Below are 19565 nucleotides of genomic sequence, written 5' to 3'. Positions count from 1 at the left end.
TGAGAAGAACAATTTACAGGTGCTATAATTAATGAAAACACAAATGCCAGTTTGCAGAACATGATTGCGAGCTAGTGCTGTCGGGATTTCCATGACCTCATCCGTGTAATGTAAATGGTTATATGTTGACCATTTTATTATCATTTGAGGACTGCAAAGTATTCATGCGAACAATTTTCCCAGAGCTGCACTGAGACATGAACGGCATGCTGCTTGTAAAGTCCCAGGCAGAGCAGATGATCAGAAACGGATGTGGCAAAGAGAATTTTTTTCATTAAATTGCAGCAATTTACAATGAATGGGGACCATTAACATCATTTTTTTTGCATCTCGAACAGAAGAACTAACCCACATTTGTCTGTTGAAAGACAAGGTTATTGCTGATAAAGTCTGTGGAAAGGGCCTGTAAGATGCACTGGATACAGGGCTAGACGAGGATCGCCTCGAACAGGAAAGAAAAAGTACGGAGAACAATAAACAGAAGAGGCTAGGAGTCTGAATATTAATTTCATTTATAGAATTCAAAACAGGGCACAACTTGGAGGTTTCATTAAAATGCAGTTTATTCAAACAGAAGCGACCTGGAGAGGAGCATCAAGTTGCACAGGGAGGACACCCGGACCTTGGCACTCACTGCTCGGTTTATCGGTTTATCTCGGACCTAGACACCCAGTGCCCGAGGCTCCACCCCTCATCCGCTCTGAACAGCTATTTCTCTTCCCTCCTGGAGAGAGAGCAGCTTCCTCTCACTGGGAAAGATCATTGCTGCCTATGATTGAACACTTGCAGTCCAGAGTCATTGCCTATTCTTGGCGTATTCTTAGGGTCTCCTGTAGTAAGTACTTAATATGAAAGAAATTTAAATCCATGAGGTCACCAGGCGAAGGGAATTGGGCCGGAAGAAGGGAGCTGCAATGAGAATCTGGAGTAACACATTGTTATTGGGACAAGATGGATGGAATCAATTATCCCAAACACTGGAGGCTTCCTGTGAGTCCCTAAAGACTCCAAGGTAGTGCTTCATGCTGACGCTGCGGTGGGTTCCTGGGAAAATTGTTCATGTAAATACCTTGCAATCCTCAAATAATAAGAACCCATCAGTCACAGTGTAGACTCTGCAAGGCATTGTGTATGCTGCTTGATGTTTATATTTTCAGAATTTGGTATGCATGTGCATGAAATTACTTAATAAAAATGTTGCTGGAATCAAATAAAGTGAATTGTTTATATTATGAAAAAATTTATATTAAATGTGAGTCCACATTCTCCTTTTCATAATGGTTCAGTCACACAGCGGATAAAAATGCATCATTTTATGGTCGATATAGGAATCAAACATCATTTTAACACTTGTCTCTAGGGGAAGTGGCTATAAGCACAAGATTCAATTTATTCAAACCATCTTTTGAAATATAACCAATTTGTGAATTGAGGGATACTTATATGTGCTTATCACATTGAAAAGAGAACATGTTCTCCAGTTAAAGATTTAAAAAAAAGACATATAAAGCAGCATTTCCAGGAAACTGAATGGGCCATCTGAGATTTGGACATTTGAAAATGAATGACTTTTCCATATGATATTATTAAAATATGAGGTTGAAGCCAAGTCTTTGTTTTTTTCCTCTTTCGGTGTCTCTGTTCTGCCTTTGAAAGCAGTAGACTAATGAAAGGCAAGTGTCCTCATTTAATCTTTCATTGGAATATACCACATGTACCATTTATACTTGATTTTACTAAAACAGAAACAAGCCCATCCTATCTAATAAAAGAGAAAAATGGTAATTGGCATACGACAATACCCTTTTCATTGGCTAATCAGGGCTATATGCAAATTAACTGCCAACTATGATTGGCAGTTAACTGCCAACTATGATTGGCAGTTAACTGCCAACTAAGATTGGCAGTTAACTGCCAACTAAGATTGGCAGTTAACTGCCAACAAGATGGCGGTTAATTTGCATATGTAGGCACAATGCAGGGAGGCGAAAGGGAAAGCAGGAAGAAGCCCCCTGACACTGACAGTGATTGGAAACCCAGGGGGGAGCTAAGAGCTGGGGGGCAGGGCAAAGGCGGCCCTGGGGCCGCCTTTGCCCTGCCCCCCAGCCATGATCGGAGAATCAGGCGCCTTTGCCGCCCTGGCCAGTGATAGCAGGAAGTAGGGGTGGAGCCAGCGATGGGAGCTGGGCACAGTCGAAGCTGGCAGTCCCGGGAGCTAGGGGTCCCTTGCCTGGGCCTAAAGCAGAGCCCACGATCGCGGGGCCGCTGCAGCTGCGGGTCCCCGCTGCCCGGGCCGGACACCTAGGCCAGAGGCGTTAGGCCTGGGCAGGGGCGGAGCCTGCAACCGCGGGGAGCTGGGGGTCCCCTACCCAGGCCTGACACCTCTGCCAGAGGCCTCAGGCCTGGTCAAGGGGCCGATCCGGTGATTGGTGATCGGAGGGTGATGAGGGTCAACTCCTCTGGCCGAGGCATCAGGCCTGGGTCGGGGGCGGAGCTGGGGACTGGGGGGATATGATGGTCCCCTTTCCTAGGCCTGAAGCCTGGGTCAGAGGCATCAGGCTTGGGCGGGGGGTGGAGCCAGCGATCAGAGGGAGATGGGGGTCCCCTGCCCAGGCATGATTCCTGGGCCAGAGGCCTCAGGCCTGGGCGGGGGCCAGAGCCAGTGATCAGGGGAAGATGGGGGTCCCCTGTCCAAGCCTGACACCTCTGGCAGAGGCGTCAGGCCTGGGAAAGGGGCTGATCAGGTGATCAGAGGGTGATGGGGGTCTACGCCTCTGGCCGAGGCATCAGGCCTGGGCAAGGGGCCGATCCTGCGATTGGAGGGTGATGGGGGTCAACGCCTGAGGGCTCCCAGTATGTGAGAGGGGGCAGGCTGGGCTGAGGGACACTCCCCTCCCCACACACACACCCAGTGCACGAATTTCGTGCACCGGGCCCCTAGTTATTCTCATAAAGTCTACACTATGGAAGTATGTCAAAGGGCCATAACTGATTTCTAATGCAACACTTATGCATCTTTTAGCTACTTAGAAAAAGCATTAGAAAAAACTATGTAAAATATTTAAAATAAGGAACAACATAAAATGATTCTCTCTAAAATAATATATTCTACTTGTCCTATCTAATAAAAGAGAAACATGGTAATTAGTGTATGACCGCTACCCTTCCCATTGGCTAATCAGGGCGATATGCAAATTAACTGCCAGCCAAAATGGCGGCCGGCAGCCAGGCAGCTGGAAGCTAACATGAGGCTTGCTTGCTTCAGTGACGGAGGACTCCAATGTTCCCCGCCTGCCGCTGCCGGCCTCTGAGCTGCAACTCTAAGCAACTAGGTTACAAATATAGAAGCTAAACAAAACCCCAGAAACCTGCTTTAGTCTGTCAGGCTTCAGCCAGCAGGATCGCAACATTGTTTCAAATACAGAAGGTAAACAAAGGCCAGAAACCTGCTTTCAGCAGCGGAGGCCTAAGAGCTGGAGCCTCAGAGCTAAAGCTGGCCCAGAATAAAAAAAAAAAGAAAAGAAGGAGCAGTTGGGAGCTTCAGTCACCTGCCAGCCTGAAAACAGCCCTGAGTCCCTCACCCAGACTGGCCAGGCACCCCAGTGGGGACCCCCACCCTGATCCAGGACACCCTTCAGGGCAAACCAGCCGGCCCCCACACGTGCACCAGGCCTCTATTCTATATAGTAAAGGGTAATATGCCTCCCAGCACCGGGATCAGTGGAGCCACGAGGCCTCCCGGGACCGGAATCAGCGTGACAGGGGGCAGCCCCCAAACCCCCTGATCGCCCTGCGGCTCTGTGTGACAGGGGGTGGGGCCACAACCTCCCTATCAGCCCTGCTCTGTTCATGACAGGGGAAGGCACCCCAACCCCCTGATCAGCCCTGCTCTATGCCTGATAGGGGGGAGCTCCCCAACCCCCTGCTCACCCTGCGGCTCTGTGTGTGACAGGGTGTGGCGCCCCAACCTCCTGATCTGCCCTGCTCTGTGTGTGACAGGGGGTGGTGCCCCAACTCCCCTATTGGCCCTACTCTGTGAGTGACAGAGGGGAGCTCCCCAACCCCTGATCGACCCTGCTCTGTGCATGACAGGATACAGAGCCCCAACCCCCCTGATGGGCCCTGCTCTGTGAGTGACAGGGGGCGGTGCCCCAACCCCCCAATCAGCCCTACCCTGAGCGTGACTGAGGGTGGCATCGCAACCTCCCGATCCGCCCTGATCTGTGCATGACAGGGGAGGCGCCCCAACTCCCCAAACAGCCCTGCTCTGAGCCCGACCAGGGGCTGCACCTAGGGATTGGGCCTGCCCTCTGCCACCCAGGAGCAGGCCTAAGCAAGCAGGTCATTATCTCCCGAGGGGTCCCAGACTGCGAGAGGGCACAGGCTGGGCCGAGGGACCCCCCTCCCCCCTGAGTGCACAAATTTTTGTGCACCGGGCCTCTAGTATATATATAATTGATTTTTTACAGAGAGGAAGGGAGAGGGATAGAGAGTTAGAAACATCGATGAGAGAGAAACATCGATCAGCTGCCTCCTGCACACTCCCTACTGGGTATGTGCCCGCAACCAAGGTACATGCCCTTGACTGGACACTCTATCCACTGAGCCAAACCGGTTAGAGCAAGACAGTAGATCTTAGAAGGATTTATCACACACACACAAATGTGTGACTGTGTATGATGATAGATATAAGTAAACTTACTATGGTGATCATTTCTCATTATAAAGCATACAAGTATTAAACCATTACAATGTACACCTGAAACTAATATAATGTTATGTTAATTATATTTCAACTAGAGGCCCAGTGCACAAAATGTGTGCACTGGGCGGGGGGGCGGGGGTGGTGTCCCTCAGCCCAGGCTGCGCCCTCTCGCAGTCCGGGACCCCTTGCTCCTTACTGCCCGCCTGCTTGCTGCTCCTCAGCACTGCTGCAGATGCGTGAGAGGCTCCCACCACTGCCACTGCGCTCGCCAGCCCTGAGCCCGGCTTCTGGCTGAGCAGTGCTTTCTCTGTGGGAGCGCACTGACCACCAGGGAGCAGCTCCTGTGTTGAGCATCTGCCCGCTGGTGGTCAGTGCGCATCATAGTGACTGGGTCATTCCACCGGTAGTTCTGCCCTTCAGTCGATTTGCATAATAGGGTTTTATTATATAGGATTTAAAAATAGCAATTTTTATGACCATGGTTCAGTATATGCTATGTTAAATTACCCCAGCCGAGTAGGAGACATGTGATTATGGCCACATTGTTCAAGGTGACTGGACCTCAGCATCCTTCAATGAAAGAGAGTGCACTGCTTATCTCTATCTCTGTCCCTACTGCTATCTCTATCCATCTCCGTCTCCATCTGTACCTAACTATATCTTTAGCTAAACCATTATCTCTATGATTTTTATGAGGTGTAAACAAGATAACATATCAGAACCTCCTAATCAGATGCATGCTCTCAGGTTGGCATTCAATGTCAATTACCCACCTATCCTTCCCTTGTCCCTTTTTAGGAAGAACAAAAAACATTTTTTTTAATTAAAGCTTTTGTGTTTTTTTTAATATATTTTATTGATTTTTTACAGAGAGGAAGGGAAAGGGATAGAGAGTTAGAAACATCGATGAGAGAGAAACATTGATCAGCTGCCTCCTGCACACCCCCTACTGGGGATGTGCCCACAACCAAGGTACATGCCCTTGACCTTTCAGTCCACAGGCCGACGCTCTACCCATTGAGCCAAACTGGTTAGGGCACAAAAAACATTTTTGAGAATAATTTAACTTAAGTCAGAAAGCTATTTCTTGAATAATGCTGATAAATCAATTTCTATCCATTACCAGCTATTCTTCATCAAAATTCATGAAAAAACTAGTTGCCTAATATCAGTTATGATAAACTGGTATGCTTCTGCATGCTCTTTAAATGATTGGACTCAATTTCAAACTGTTAGCTCCTGTTTTAGATAACATGCACATGCAAATAGTAAGTTCATGTATAGAAGGGACTGTAATATAACCCAGAAACTGTGTTTTTCAGGGAAACCTTTAAGAAAGCAAAATTATTGACTTAATTAATTATAAATTCTTGGGGTTTCATAGGCATTTTTCTTTTGGCACTGATTTCTTTTCTGTACTTTAAAAATATTTAATTATTTTCTTAATAAAATATTCTATAACCAGACAGTACATACATTACATGTATCATTAGTTATATCATCTTCTTTTTGTATATTTTTTCCTAATCATTTTTTGGTGTGGCTTCTGATATACAGAAAAAAGGATTTTAATGTCAGAAAATTTTCAACCTAGTACTTTAAGATTTATACTTTTTGGTATCATTTATATGAAATGAATTTTTACAAGAAGGTCATAAAATTATGCCCTTTAGCATTGTACCAGCTAGAGCTCTCTAGTGAAGGAAAGCCAATAAGGTACAGAGGAGCCTGGCTGTAACTAAGTCCACGGGTTCCAGGTATTAAACACACTTCCCAGCAGCAACTCCTCTCCTGTTTGATTAATTCAGTTGGTATTATGGCCAGGCCAAGATGACAAATAAAGCTAACCATCACAGGTATCATCTAAAAACTGATTTGCTTCACGTATAAACATCTAATTTACATTATATGGATCAGTGTTTGTGAAGTAATCATCTAACATTATATTATATGAATAATAAACTTACTTTGCCCATATAATGAGTATCCACTTTTACTCCCACAGACATGCAAGTCATCTTTTCTCAAGAATAAAGATTCCATGGTAGGGGGGTCTCCTACTTCTGGGTTTTCTATTCTGCTTCATTTGCCTGTCTATAAAACAGTTAATAATTTTACTTTTCTGTGATACATTTCATTTCATTCCCACTTTGATATGTTTCTTATGTTGTTGAAAGCTCGGCTCTGTATTCAGGTGTATGTTTCATGTGAGTTGTCTGACACTAAGCATTTTTCCACAGAAAGAGTTTGAAAGTATTTGGTAGTAAGCTGAAATTTATGGTTATTTTTATTAATTATAGACCTTAGTCATTAGAAGCCCAACAAAATCATCGTTACCATCCTGAAAAAGCAACGAGACATTTCATACGTGCAAACTTATGTTTACAAAAATAGAATATCCGAAATCTTTAGAGACAGATAAACGATGAAGTCAATATTTGTTATTGTTGGTCTAAGATTTCACACCGGTGAGCTTTCTTCAGTAATAAGGACACATGTTGACTGTATGTACTTTAAGGAGAGCTTAGAACTGATGCTCCATAAAATTTGCAACAAAATAAATATTAAGGTGGCTGTGCACTTTCCATTTTCCCAGGAAAATCATTTTCAGTCTGTAAATGACCAAGCTCCTGGATAATAATTAAACCAGAGACTGTTAACCTAAGTTTATATCCAAATTTCAAGATTAAATGTTACTTGTTACAGGAAATGCAAACTCTTTTATCATTTCCTATAGCATAGTCGAATGGGCTTTGAAGACGATACATTCTCAAATTGGATTTTATGTAGAAAATTAGAGGCCTGGTGCATGAAATTCTTGCACTTGGGTAGGGGGCCCTCAGCCCTCTTGAAGTCTGAGACCCCTCGGGGGATGTCTGCCTGCTGGCTTAGGCCCGCTCCCCTCCATAAGCCCAGCTTCTGTCTGAGTGGCACTCCCCCTGTGGTAGCGCACTGACCACCATGGGGCAGCTCCTGGGTTAAGCATCTGCCCCCTGTGTGCGTCATAGTGACCGGTCGTTCCACCGTTTGGTCAATTTACATATTAGCCTTTTATTATATAGGATTTCTGGAATCTTCAACCAAATGCACCTGAAATGAAACACGTTCATCTGATAGGAGCCTCAATTATTTTGGAGATGGGCATTGGCATAACATTTTTTTAGGGGCCACCCTTCTCATGTCTGGGATGCTATCTGGTTCGATTCGCTCCTTGGCCATTCTAAATGGTAAAATTAATGTTCAGTTTCTATTTTTAGTGTAATGATCTATCATAAACAAAACCAATGTAAACCAATTGATTATTTTATGTGGATTTTAAGACATCTATAATAACAGTTTGGAAAAAGTAAAATAAAATTATGCAATCAAATAGCAATTTCCTCATTAGTGTGTTAATTTTTTGCATGAAATGCAAATCTTGAGGCAATGATGACTGCTATCTGGAGAAATATCATTTTAATAGTGTCACAAATTCATTAAATGCCCCAGGTTGAAGATAAACAGAAAGTTGGTGAGACATGTTTATGTCATATGTTCTATTTCCAAATCATACTTATAAACTATTCATCTTTTGTGCATACTGCAAGATGAATTAAAACACCTGCATACACACTCAGAGAAAGTTTGTTGGTGCCGACTCTCTGAATAAGCCTACATATTTCTTCATCAGCTGTGGTTTTACTCAAATGCCATTCTGCCAGTATTGAGTCCATGCATCTCTTCTATGTGAATAAATTCAGGCTTCTAATGCCTCAAACACTGTGAATTAGAGCAAAGCAGATATTCTCCCCTATCCTTGGGAACGGTCACATTTTAGCATGTCTGAGTAGCTAAAACTCTCTTTCTTCTCATCACAATGAAAGAAGCAGACACATCTTTCATTATTCCTGCTTATTTTCAATGCCAAGTACAACTCAGATTTGCCTGTTCTGATTGTAGCCTTTTGTATGGAGTATTAGGACAAAAGAAAAGATTCATGATGAATTTTAGGAAAAGGCCTTTTAGACTGAAAAGATTTGAGCAAAGAGGAGAAATGTAATTATTTGGAATGAACAAGGCAAAGTGTAAAAATCCAATTTTCAAATTTCTACTTACCGATAAAAGATTTGGATAAATAGGCTCAGTTTCCATCCTTTTGTTTGAAGTATAGAAAAACTCACAATGATGGTAAAATTAAATGAAAAACTATTTATGTATTTAATAAATACAATTGTTATATATCTTTAGATAGTCAAATATGGGGCTGTTGTTTCACTTATAACTTACCATTGATAAAGTACAAGCATTCATGGAGCTTAGCAAATAAATATCATAAAAGAATAAACATGACTTGTAAATTATTTATGACTAGAGGCCTGGTGCACAATATTCATGAACTGGGGGCGGGGGGGATCCCTCAGACTGGCCTAGGCCCAATCCCCACACTGCACTCGCCAGCCATGAGCCCTGCTTCTGGCTGAGTGGCACTCCCCCGTGAGAGTGCAATGACCACAGGGGGCAGCTCTGGCACTGAGCGTCTGCCCCCTGGTGTCAGTGCGCATCATAGTGATTGGTCGTTCTACTGTCCGGTCGATTTGCATATTAGCATTTTATTATATAGGATTATGTGTAGTTTTCTTCCACATTTTTATTTGCAAACAAAATTTATTGAAATATTATATTTTGAGAACTCTTATTGTTGAAAAGAAGAGCTATTTACTAGATTTTTAAGATTCTATACAGAGTGGTAGTAACAGTTTTACCGACAAAGCAAAATGTTTTCCCAGTGTGAGTTTTCTTCAGGCTAAAACCAATTTGAAGAAGAGAAAGGCTATTTTCAAGGAGGTACCATCTTCCCTCATGCTTACGATAACAAACACAGATCAAGAAAATGCAAAGAAACATTCGGAGGCAGAGGTTATTTGTTATTTGGCATCTTGGTTAATAGTAAATGCTACATTTACATTTTCTTATAAAGAATAAAGTGAATCGGAAGGCCCAGCATTCCTTTTCTCTCCTATTTCGGGTTTTGAGGTATAGATCAATGTGGAGCCAATGGTTCCCCAATAATTAACTTGTTCCCAGCAGGGTGTCAGTTTTCTCAAAAGCTCGCGCAGGCAGGGCCCTTCCAAGAGCAGGTGCCTCACTCTGATCTGAGAGGCGCTTCTTGTGAAATGACACAGTGGCTGCCCCAGGGCAGAAAGCCGGCTGCCCTGTGAGTGCCCCACACCCAGGACCCCTCCACCACCCCCTCCAGCTGGAACCTGCCCTTGGACAGAGAAAGCCTGTGAGGCCTGATCTGATTCAGAATCAAAAAGGAGATAATTCTAGCAGAAATGACTGGATTTAAGGAGAAGAAAACACAGCTGCGACATGTAAAAGGGAATCTGTCCAGTCTATGCTCAGACCGAGTGGTGACTGTCCCATGTTGTTTTACACGATGGCCATTCTGCTGCATCCACAGGAGCAGACCCAGGAGAGGCTCAGGAGAGCCGTGTGTACACTGCGCCCAGGCCCCGGCCCAGGAGGCACCGTGCTGTGTGCGCAGAGCCGCCTGGGGAAGCACCAGCAGCCCTCATGAGGCCCTGAGTGGAGATGCCTTGGGAAAGGAAGGCAGGCCAGCAGCTTATGAGGCACTAGAATGAACAGATTCTGGGAGCTCTAAGCCATTGGGGCGGCCCTGGACCTGTGACCTGGCCCTGGAATGATTACAGCATAGGAGGACTGCTTCCTGGCTGCATAGACCCGATAAAGGAAGATGGCTCCAGATTGGTTACGCTGCATGTCAAAGGTGTGGTCCAGGCAGAGCCCTTTGCCATCGCTAATACTTGGCTAGTTCTGGGAGGGGCAGTCTCTCCCCAGCCAGGAAGGTCAAAACACCATAAATATACAGAATGTATATACAAGAAATAGACAATACAGAGATTTTTATTATTTTTTATTGATCAGTCCTGGGATGCATGGGTTTTTTTTAAGTCTATTCTGAAGTAATTTTAATGAACCCTATACAAAATAGAGAATAAAATGCATGCTATTTTATTGTGAAAGTCACCTTCCCCTTTTTTAAAATTTTGTTTTATTGCTAAAAGTATTACAAAGAGTATTACATATGTCTCCTTTTTTTCCCCCCCTTGACCTTCCCCATGGCCTCCCCTACCCCCAGTGTCCTGTGTCCATTGGTTATGCTTATATGCATGCATACAAGTCCTTGGTGTTAGTGTACTAGTAGGAAATCCAGAGACACTGAGCATAGAAGGTGTGCGGTGGAGAAAATGTTCAGATTGGAACGACGAGGGTTTACTGTCACTAAGGTGTTTCTAGAAGAGGAGAAAATTCAGAGGCAGAATTTCCAAGCATGTGTTTAGTAAATACATGTTTAAGGGCCACATCCTAAGCTTTGGAAATGAGAAGGAGAGTGATTGGGGTCTTTGTTGCCTAGTAACTGAAGGAACATTGCCATGTAAGAGGCTTGAAACAGGCAGACCTAGTTCTAGTCGCATGCCACTCCACTTGGCAGGAAAGCCAGGTCAAGACCTAAACCTGAGAGTAGATATTTTCCAAGAGATTCCCGAAACACTGGGGGCCTGGAGGAAGGAGAGAAGAGGGAAATAGTGCAGTGAGTCTGGCTCAGAAATAAATGTCAGAGTTGTTTAGTTTGGCCACAGATTAAGAAATCCGCATTCACAGTGAAGACTTGTCCTTGCCTATGCAAAGTTCCACATGTTGCTATGAATCACAATCACATTCTGTGACAATTACAAATGTGTAAATCTTGGTTGGGAGATTGTTAATAATGGGAACTTCTTTCACTCTCATTGCCTCATGATTGTGTTCCTGAATGTTATCTGCAGAATCTGAGCATTGGAATAAATAAGCCAAACACTGCCACTGCAGAATCGGATGGCCCCAGGCATGCTCAGTCCAGTTCTAGCCAAAGCATCAGAAATCAATGAGCAAACATAGCACTATGCACAGCAGACAAGAATTACTCTGGTTCAAAAACCGGTTTGTTCATGACAATTACTTTAAACAATGAGACTTAGAATCAGCAAAGCAGAGCCTGACTAGATTTAATGTGATCAATGAGACGTCGTTGGGCTGCAAAAATAGTTACATCAAACTGCAGTGAAAATGCATTATTCACTACTTTCTCTTATATCTGCACTTAAATATACATGACAATACACAAAGATTTAGAAACCCCTGCATCCAGAATACTAATTGGTGATCCATCAAGTTATTGGAATGCCTCATGGGTACAGAAAGGCTCCCGTGTAGTTCTGGGGCCACAGAGGAGCACACAGGGGCACACGGTAGGAGTGTCCCGTATTGTGTTAAATGCATTATCTTGTTTAGTCCTCTCTCAACCCAATGAGTTGGGGACTTCTGCAAGTTATCAGTGAGTAAGGAGAGGTTAAAAAACTCACCAGGGCATGTAGCTAGAAAGTGGTAAAGCCAGCAAGTAAGCAACTTATTGCAGAGCCTTCACTTAATTGGAGGCCAAACTCAGAAACAGAGCCTTGGTCCTGCAAAGAGCTCTCTCTCTCTCTCTCTCTCTCTCTCTCTCTCTCTCTCTCTCTCTCTCTTTCTCTCTAAAAATCAATAAAATATCAATAGGGAAAAATAGAGGGTGCTATGAGAACATGGTGGAGGCTCAGAAAACCAAGAACTTGGGAGGGAATTTGGAATAATAATTAAAAAAAAAAAAAAAAAAACCTTTGGGGGAGAAGTAACAGTGAGTTAGTGAATTTATATTTTAATCAGAAAAACCAGTAGAATAGAGCTTCAGTCAGATGACCTCACACATAGAAATCCCATGAGATGAGAGAAGCCATGGCTCTTGGGGGAGCCGATAAAGGTTCTAGAATCCCAGTGACCTAGACAGCGAGGGGCAATGGTGCAAATAAAGTCACAGGAGACTCAGATAATCCAGATCTGGATGAGCGGCTGAGCCATGTGGGAGAGAAAAGAAGCTTTTTATCAAACGAGGGAACAAGATTAGCAGACATCCCATGACGAAACAATATATGAACTAAATAAAAGGTAGGGAGCCAACCAAATCTTGGCTACAAGCTGTGCCCAACAGACATAATCTCAAATTAAAAAGTAAGGAGATTTAATTCTCTCAGCCACCAAGGGGGATTTTAGGATCGGCTCATTTAATGGCATTTAGCATTAAATTCCAACACAAGGTAACGTCTATAAAAAAGGTGAGCAAATAGGGGAAAATGACATAATAAAGCCAACGAAATACAATGAAACTGAAATAGTACAAAGAGAAGGAGAAAGCTTCCAATATGGAGTTTTGCTTCAGGGAAAGAAATTGCATTATAGAAAACGTCTACTTTGTAATCTTGATAGAATTCAGGGAGAAATGAACTCTCCCCAACGAGATAAGAATAATATGGTGATTGTATATATTCATAAACACCTCCAAGAAATATGTGACAACCCTGAAAGGAAAATGATTTTACAGGGACTTGGAGACCAGGGTGTGGGGATATTATATTCCTCCATTATTTCCTTTTCTCCACAAAAAAGTCAAGACCTAGTACGAATTTCAATTCCACGCATATACAAGCCAAGTAACATTGGCCTCCAACACTAGAAATCAAAGACATTTGCATTAAAAAGATGACATTTCTTTTCTGTCCCAATTTGTAAGAATGATAATTTTCAAGGAAGCACCAATTCTCACAATGGCTACGCTGAGAGTTGGAGTTTAAATAGGTATAAGTAAAAGGAAAGTCGTCACTAGCAATGATTTTTTTTTTCATTTTAAAAGTCTTTGAACAATCCATCCCACTTCTTTGAATGTTTTCACAAAAACTTACTTGTAAGAATGTGCACCAATGTAGTCTTTGAAATTATAAGAAATGGAGGCAATCTAAAATTCAACAGCACGAAAATGGATTAAATGACATGTGATACATCCCGTGGAAGGGCCGGTGTGCAGCTCTCAAAACACAGTAAGGGAAGGGTTCATTGTACAGTCCTGTGACCTTCATACTGTGAAGTGTGAGGGGTTGTCTTCAAAGCTGCATTGCAATACATGTAAATTCTGTAAATTCTGTAACAGTCTTGTATAAATGTTCATGCTGACTTCACCCGGAGAGCTTATAAAAGGCGATTATAAATTTGGTTCTTTTTTTTGCAGGTTGACAGTATAGAAAATGCAAGGAAAAAAATATACATGTATTTATCAAAGAGTATATTATCCAGAAATTTGATATGTGCTCATATTTGACTTCATGTTAGGATAAAATTATTTTATGGAAAAAGAATTTCAGTAGGGTTGGAAAGGATTCCATCATCATCTCTTTAACACCGAGAAGAAACATGATTTTACAGCTTCCAACACATGCTGATTTGCATAAAAGATACAGAAGCTGCTGTGTTTCGCTGCAATGATTTTACTTTCATACTTTCCAGTAAGATGTGTTTCCCTGCCAACAAGATCCCACCAAGGAAGAAAAAGCTTATTATCTTGTATTATTTAAATATCATTGTTTGAAATCTTCCCCTTTAAATCCAATTTACTGCCAATAATTTTTGGTGGAGGCATTCACCATTATTATTAATTCTTCAATTCTCTCAAAAGATGGAATCAACATTTTTCTCATTTTACTACCTTGTGTGTCCTTGTGAGGTTCAGGATGAGATACCTGGGCCTCAAGGTTACAACTGACTTTTTCTCTTGTGGCAAAACATCCCATAAAACAAAGCAGAACAGAGACATTTGAAAAGGAATTCATAGTGTTTGGTGACTGGAAATCGAATCACTTTTCAAAATTATTATTAACAAGCTAGAGGCCCAGTGCACAAATTCATGCACAGGTGGGGGCCAGTGAGCCCGCCCCTATCAGGGCTGATCTGGCCTGGCCAGCCAGGTTGGAGGGACCGCAGGTGGTTGGCCAGCTGGCCCCAACCCCTGGTCAAACTCCCAGTAGAACTCTCCGTCCAATGCCCAGTCAAGGGGACAATTTGCATATTAGCCTTTTATTATATAGTATTTGTATGGAGTATTAATGGGCCCCAAAGAATAAAGATACCTAGAATATTATTTTTAACCATCACTTAACATTTCAAATGTATTCATGTGTTCAATTTTCAACAGGTAGGAAAGTACTAAAATGTTAACAGGCTAAATTAAATGCTAGTATTTCATTAAATAACAGCAATCAATATCTAATCATTAGAGTCTGAACTATATAAACCTTATCTTTTTAAAAGAACATTCACAATTTCTCGTAAAACAAGAGATAATTTTCCCTCAAGAAGCTCGATGCTCTTTGGTGTTAAGATAATTTCTGTGCTCGATTCTCTCTTGACTATTAAAAAAAGAAAAAAGATGACTTTGTTTCATGGAGTATAAGAGTCATCAGCCACTCTTCAGTAGTCAGTCATATTCAATATCTTATAAGATACACGCCTCTTCTCCCAGCCCAGGGGGTCTCAAGGGTTGGTGAGGCAGAATTACCACTCAGTTATAAAGAATCAAAAACTAATAATCCCCACTCTCTTTTCTCACTGCATCTTCTCGGCTGTGTTCCCTGTGGTGTTAACTCTGAAATGAGCTGGCCTCACCTTAGACCCCAGAGAACAGAGAGTTGCAGTAACTTAGGGAAAACAAAGAAAATATGATACCTTTTCTTAGGGATGGAGTGTAATGTGCATATGATTAAGCAGATGCAGTATTCCGTGTAATCATGAATTTTGTAAGAATATAACTTTTCTTAATGTAAATCAGGAGACAGACATATCAACTCATACAACTTTTAAAAGGCATTTGTTGCAATCAACACTACATAGATACACTCACACACACACAAACACACACACCTCTATATACATACAAAAAATGGTCTCACTTTTGAATTAAGAATAATTTTTCTTTGACTGGGCTTACATATCTTTGTGAAAGGAGAAAAGAGTGTTGAATTCATATAAAACAATATGTGTGCATTACAAATGATCACATGAATGCTGGTTGTCATAGAAATATATTTATAGAACTGCATTTTGTTTCAAAAGAATGTCTAGTATAATTTCATTTTACTAAATTATGTGTGTGGATGTTTACAAAAGGAAAAAAAGAAAAAGTTACCAGTGAAATTAGTCTTTGTATGAGTTAAGATCATTTTTTTTTGCATTTGTTTTCTTTACAAGAACATGCGGTTTCTTAGATTAGTGGAAGTGATTAACTGAAAGTGTAATTTTGAAAGAGGGTATTAAAAGATGAGGCACATTAAAATCTTCAGGAGTTTATTTGCGCAAGTACATCATTTTGAACAGGGGGCAGTGAGAGTGGTTAGGAGTGCACCACCCAGAGGAGCCAGGAGGGAGGTTTTCATAGAGAAGTTGCCAAAGCCAACAAGGCAATGATTTCATGGCCTACAGTTGCGCTGTTGGCTGATTGGGGAAAGCCTTGCTGGCTGTTTGTGACTGGCTGTTCTTAACACTGAGGCATTTGCAGGAATTGACTCCCTCTGGGGTTGGTTTGCTTTCGTAGGCTCTGAAGGCATGGAAGCCACTTCAGTCTGAGAGCCTCTTTGGTCACTTTAACCAGGGGAAGAAGTGGCATCAACACAAGAATGAGGTCAAAGAATGAGTGGCATATTTAAAGGTATAATCCTATATAATAAAAGGGTAGTATGCAAATTGACCCTAACAGCAGAATGACTGGGAATGACTGGTCACTATGACACACACTGACCACCAGGGGGCAGATGCTCAATGCAGGAGCTGCCCCCTGGTGGTCAGTGCGCTCCCACAGGGGGAGCTCTGCTCAGCCAAAAGCCAGGCTGATGGCTGCCAGCACTGCAGTGGTGGCGGGAGCCTCTCCCGCCTCCTCAGCAGCGCTAAGGACGTCTGACGGCAGCTTAGGCCTGCTCCCCGCTGGCAAGTGGACATCCCCAGAGGGCTCCCACGCTGCCAGAGGGATTTCTAATTGCCAGCTTAGGCCCAATCCCCCAGGGAGTGGGCCTAAGCCAGCAGGTAGACTTCCCCCGAGGGGTCCCAGACTGCAAGTGGGCACAGGTCGGGCTGAGGGACCCCTCCCCCCAAGTGCACAAATTTGAGTGCACCAGGCCTCTAGTATTATTTATAAATAGTATAAACCTATCTGTAGAACAAGCTTTCATCTACCTGACTATGATCTTCTAGCCAAAAATGGCATAACACATTCTTTTAAGTGTGCAAGGAACATGATTAAATTTAACCAAAACGTGACTCATGTAAACCAAGTCTCAATAAACATAGGAGAATTAAACTAATTTGCAGTATTTTATTTGACCATAGAGGAATGAAGCTAGACATCAATAACAAAAGCAACTAGAAAACACTAAAACATTTCAAAATTATTTAACATGTTTATGTTTTAAACTAACTCTCAGTGTGGTTGCTTAAGTGCTAGACATTCAATCTCAAACCCAGTTCCAAATGTCAGCACCTGTCCACTCACACTGCTCATTGACTAGGGGGAGCAGGATAGAGGGGCTGAAATCTCTTTTCATCAAAACATGGGGAAATAAACGTCTTCTGTGTAATCAGGAGGGAGGCTCCATTCAAACTTGTAATTAGTGCTTAAACAGGAAAACACACAGAAAGAACCCCAAGCACTGCTGCTGCCCAGTGTTCCATCCTCTTAATGTCTGCTCATGGATGTTCAGAATCCTTGTCTCTGTCCTGGACAAAATGGTTTCTTGGAAATAATATTCTTCTATACAATATATAATTATATACATTCTTGTGTGTGAATGTGAGTGGTTGCATGTATGACACATGGCTATTTATTTCACCTACAAATAAAATTATTGGAATTATCTACAATTCCAATACATGAAGCAAAGTTCTTAATTGTGGCTGTGTAACACCTTAAAATTATGTGTACACATGAAGGAATAGCTATATACTTAAGACAATTGTCAGTGTTTTATTACTTGCATGTTGGAATTAAGGTCTCACTATTTACTATTACATATATATAGTTACATATATATATATGGTCCAGTGCACAAAAATTTGTGCACTCGGGGGGGGGGGGTTCCCTCAGCCTGGCCTATGCCCTCTCTAAGTCTGGGACCCCTCAGGGAATGGCCACCTGCTGGCTTAGGCCCGATCCCTTGGGGCAATCAGACATCCCTCTGGCAGCTCCGGAGCCCTCAGGGGATGTCCACTTGCCAGCGGGGAGCAGGTCTCAGCTGCAGTCGGACATCCTTAGCGCTGCTGAGGAGGCAGGAGAGGCTCCCGCCACCACTGCAGTGCTGGCAGCCATCAGCCTGGCTTATGGCTGAGCAGAGCTCCCCCTGTGGGAGTGCACTGACTACCAGGGGGCAGCTCCTGCATTGAGCATCTGCCCCCTGGTGGTCTGTGTCATAGTGACCAGTCATTCTGCTGATAGGGTCAATTTGCATATTACCCTTTTATTATATAGGATATATATTATAGAAAATTATCTATGATACAAATTATAATACAAGACCCATACTTGACATAAATAGAGAGCAAAAGGATATAGAATTTCAGTTTCAAAGGGGGAAGTGACATCAGACACAAGGTTTAACTCTCTCATTGGCAACTGGAGGCTGATGCAACAAATATTCCCTCCATGTCTCCAAAAGCCCTGACTAACAACGCATTGGCATCTTCAGTTAGATATTTGTGACAGTTCTTCCTCATCTGTAGTCAGCGTGCAAAGCATCATCTGCAGTTGTATCATCGATATGATATGTTTCAACTTATTTTAGAAAAGGATCTGGTGATTCACCAGTCAGTGGCATAAAAAATTGGCCTACCAATTAAATTGAAGATAGCTTTAAGTCTATTTAATAGACACAATATAAATGAATTACTACTAAACTCTGAGAATATTATACCTTAAGTATGCGCCGACTAACCTTGCCAGGAGAAATTAATTCCTCTGTAATAGAAGCCAACAGGAGTGAAACATTGGCTGAAAGTCAATTTCTGTGATGAAGAGGAAGCCGGGCAGTCCCCCACTGCTTTCAGTAAATTCTTTTTCACTTCTTTCCTATCCGTGTGGAAGCGAAATGAGCGAGAGCGAAAGTCAAATGCATGCCAACGATACTTTCCCACGTTATCCTATTCTTTCACTGAGACTCATAAATTGGACAGCGAGGAGTGTTTCTGAGGTTAGAGCTTTACTTTTAAAAGAAAATGGAAGAGCAAGAGAGAAAGAAGCCCTTGAGTTCAGGGCAAGTTGCACCGACAAATACTGATAATTTACTGACATTGATGTTTGCATAATGATTTAAGTTGCTTGCCCTGCCTGGCCGGCGTGGCTCAGTGAATGAGGGTCGACCTATGAACCAGGAGGTCATGGCTTGATTCCCAGTCAGGGCACATGCCTAGGTTGCCGGCTTGATCCCCAGTGTGGGGTGTGCAGGAGGCAGCCAATCAATGATTCTCTCTCATCATTGGGGTTTCTTTCCCTCTCTCCCTCTCCCTTTCTCTCTTAAACAAAAAGAAATATATAAATAAATAAGTTGCCTGCTCTAATATTATACAAATGTGAATTTAATGAAAATACCTTGGAATAATTTAAACAGACTGGATAGACATAAATCAAAAGTAATTTATATACTCATTGCACTTGTAGACTTCCTGAACATATGCAGCTAGTTAGGTCTTCTCTACCTCAGGGCTGCTGACATTCTGGGCAGGTCTTCTCTGTGCTGGGGGTTGTCCATGATGTGCCTGCACCAAGGGTCTTCACCCTCTAGGTGCCAGAAACGTCTCCTTGCTCCAGGTGTTACAGCCCAAAGGACTCCAGACATTGTCAAATGCCCCCTGGTGGGAGGAGACAATGTCAAATGCCCCCTGGTGGGAGGAGACAATGTCAAATGCCCCCTGGTGGGAG

The sequence above is a fragment of the Myotis daubentonii genome, chromosome 10, assembly GCF_963259705.1.
Source record: "Myotis daubentonii chromosome 10, mMyoDau2.1, whole genome shotgun sequence".
NCBI lineage: Eukaryota > Metazoa > Chordata > Mammalia > Chiroptera > Vespertilionidae > Myotis > Myotis daubentonii.
Note: the sequence above shows the minus strand (reverse complement) of the source record.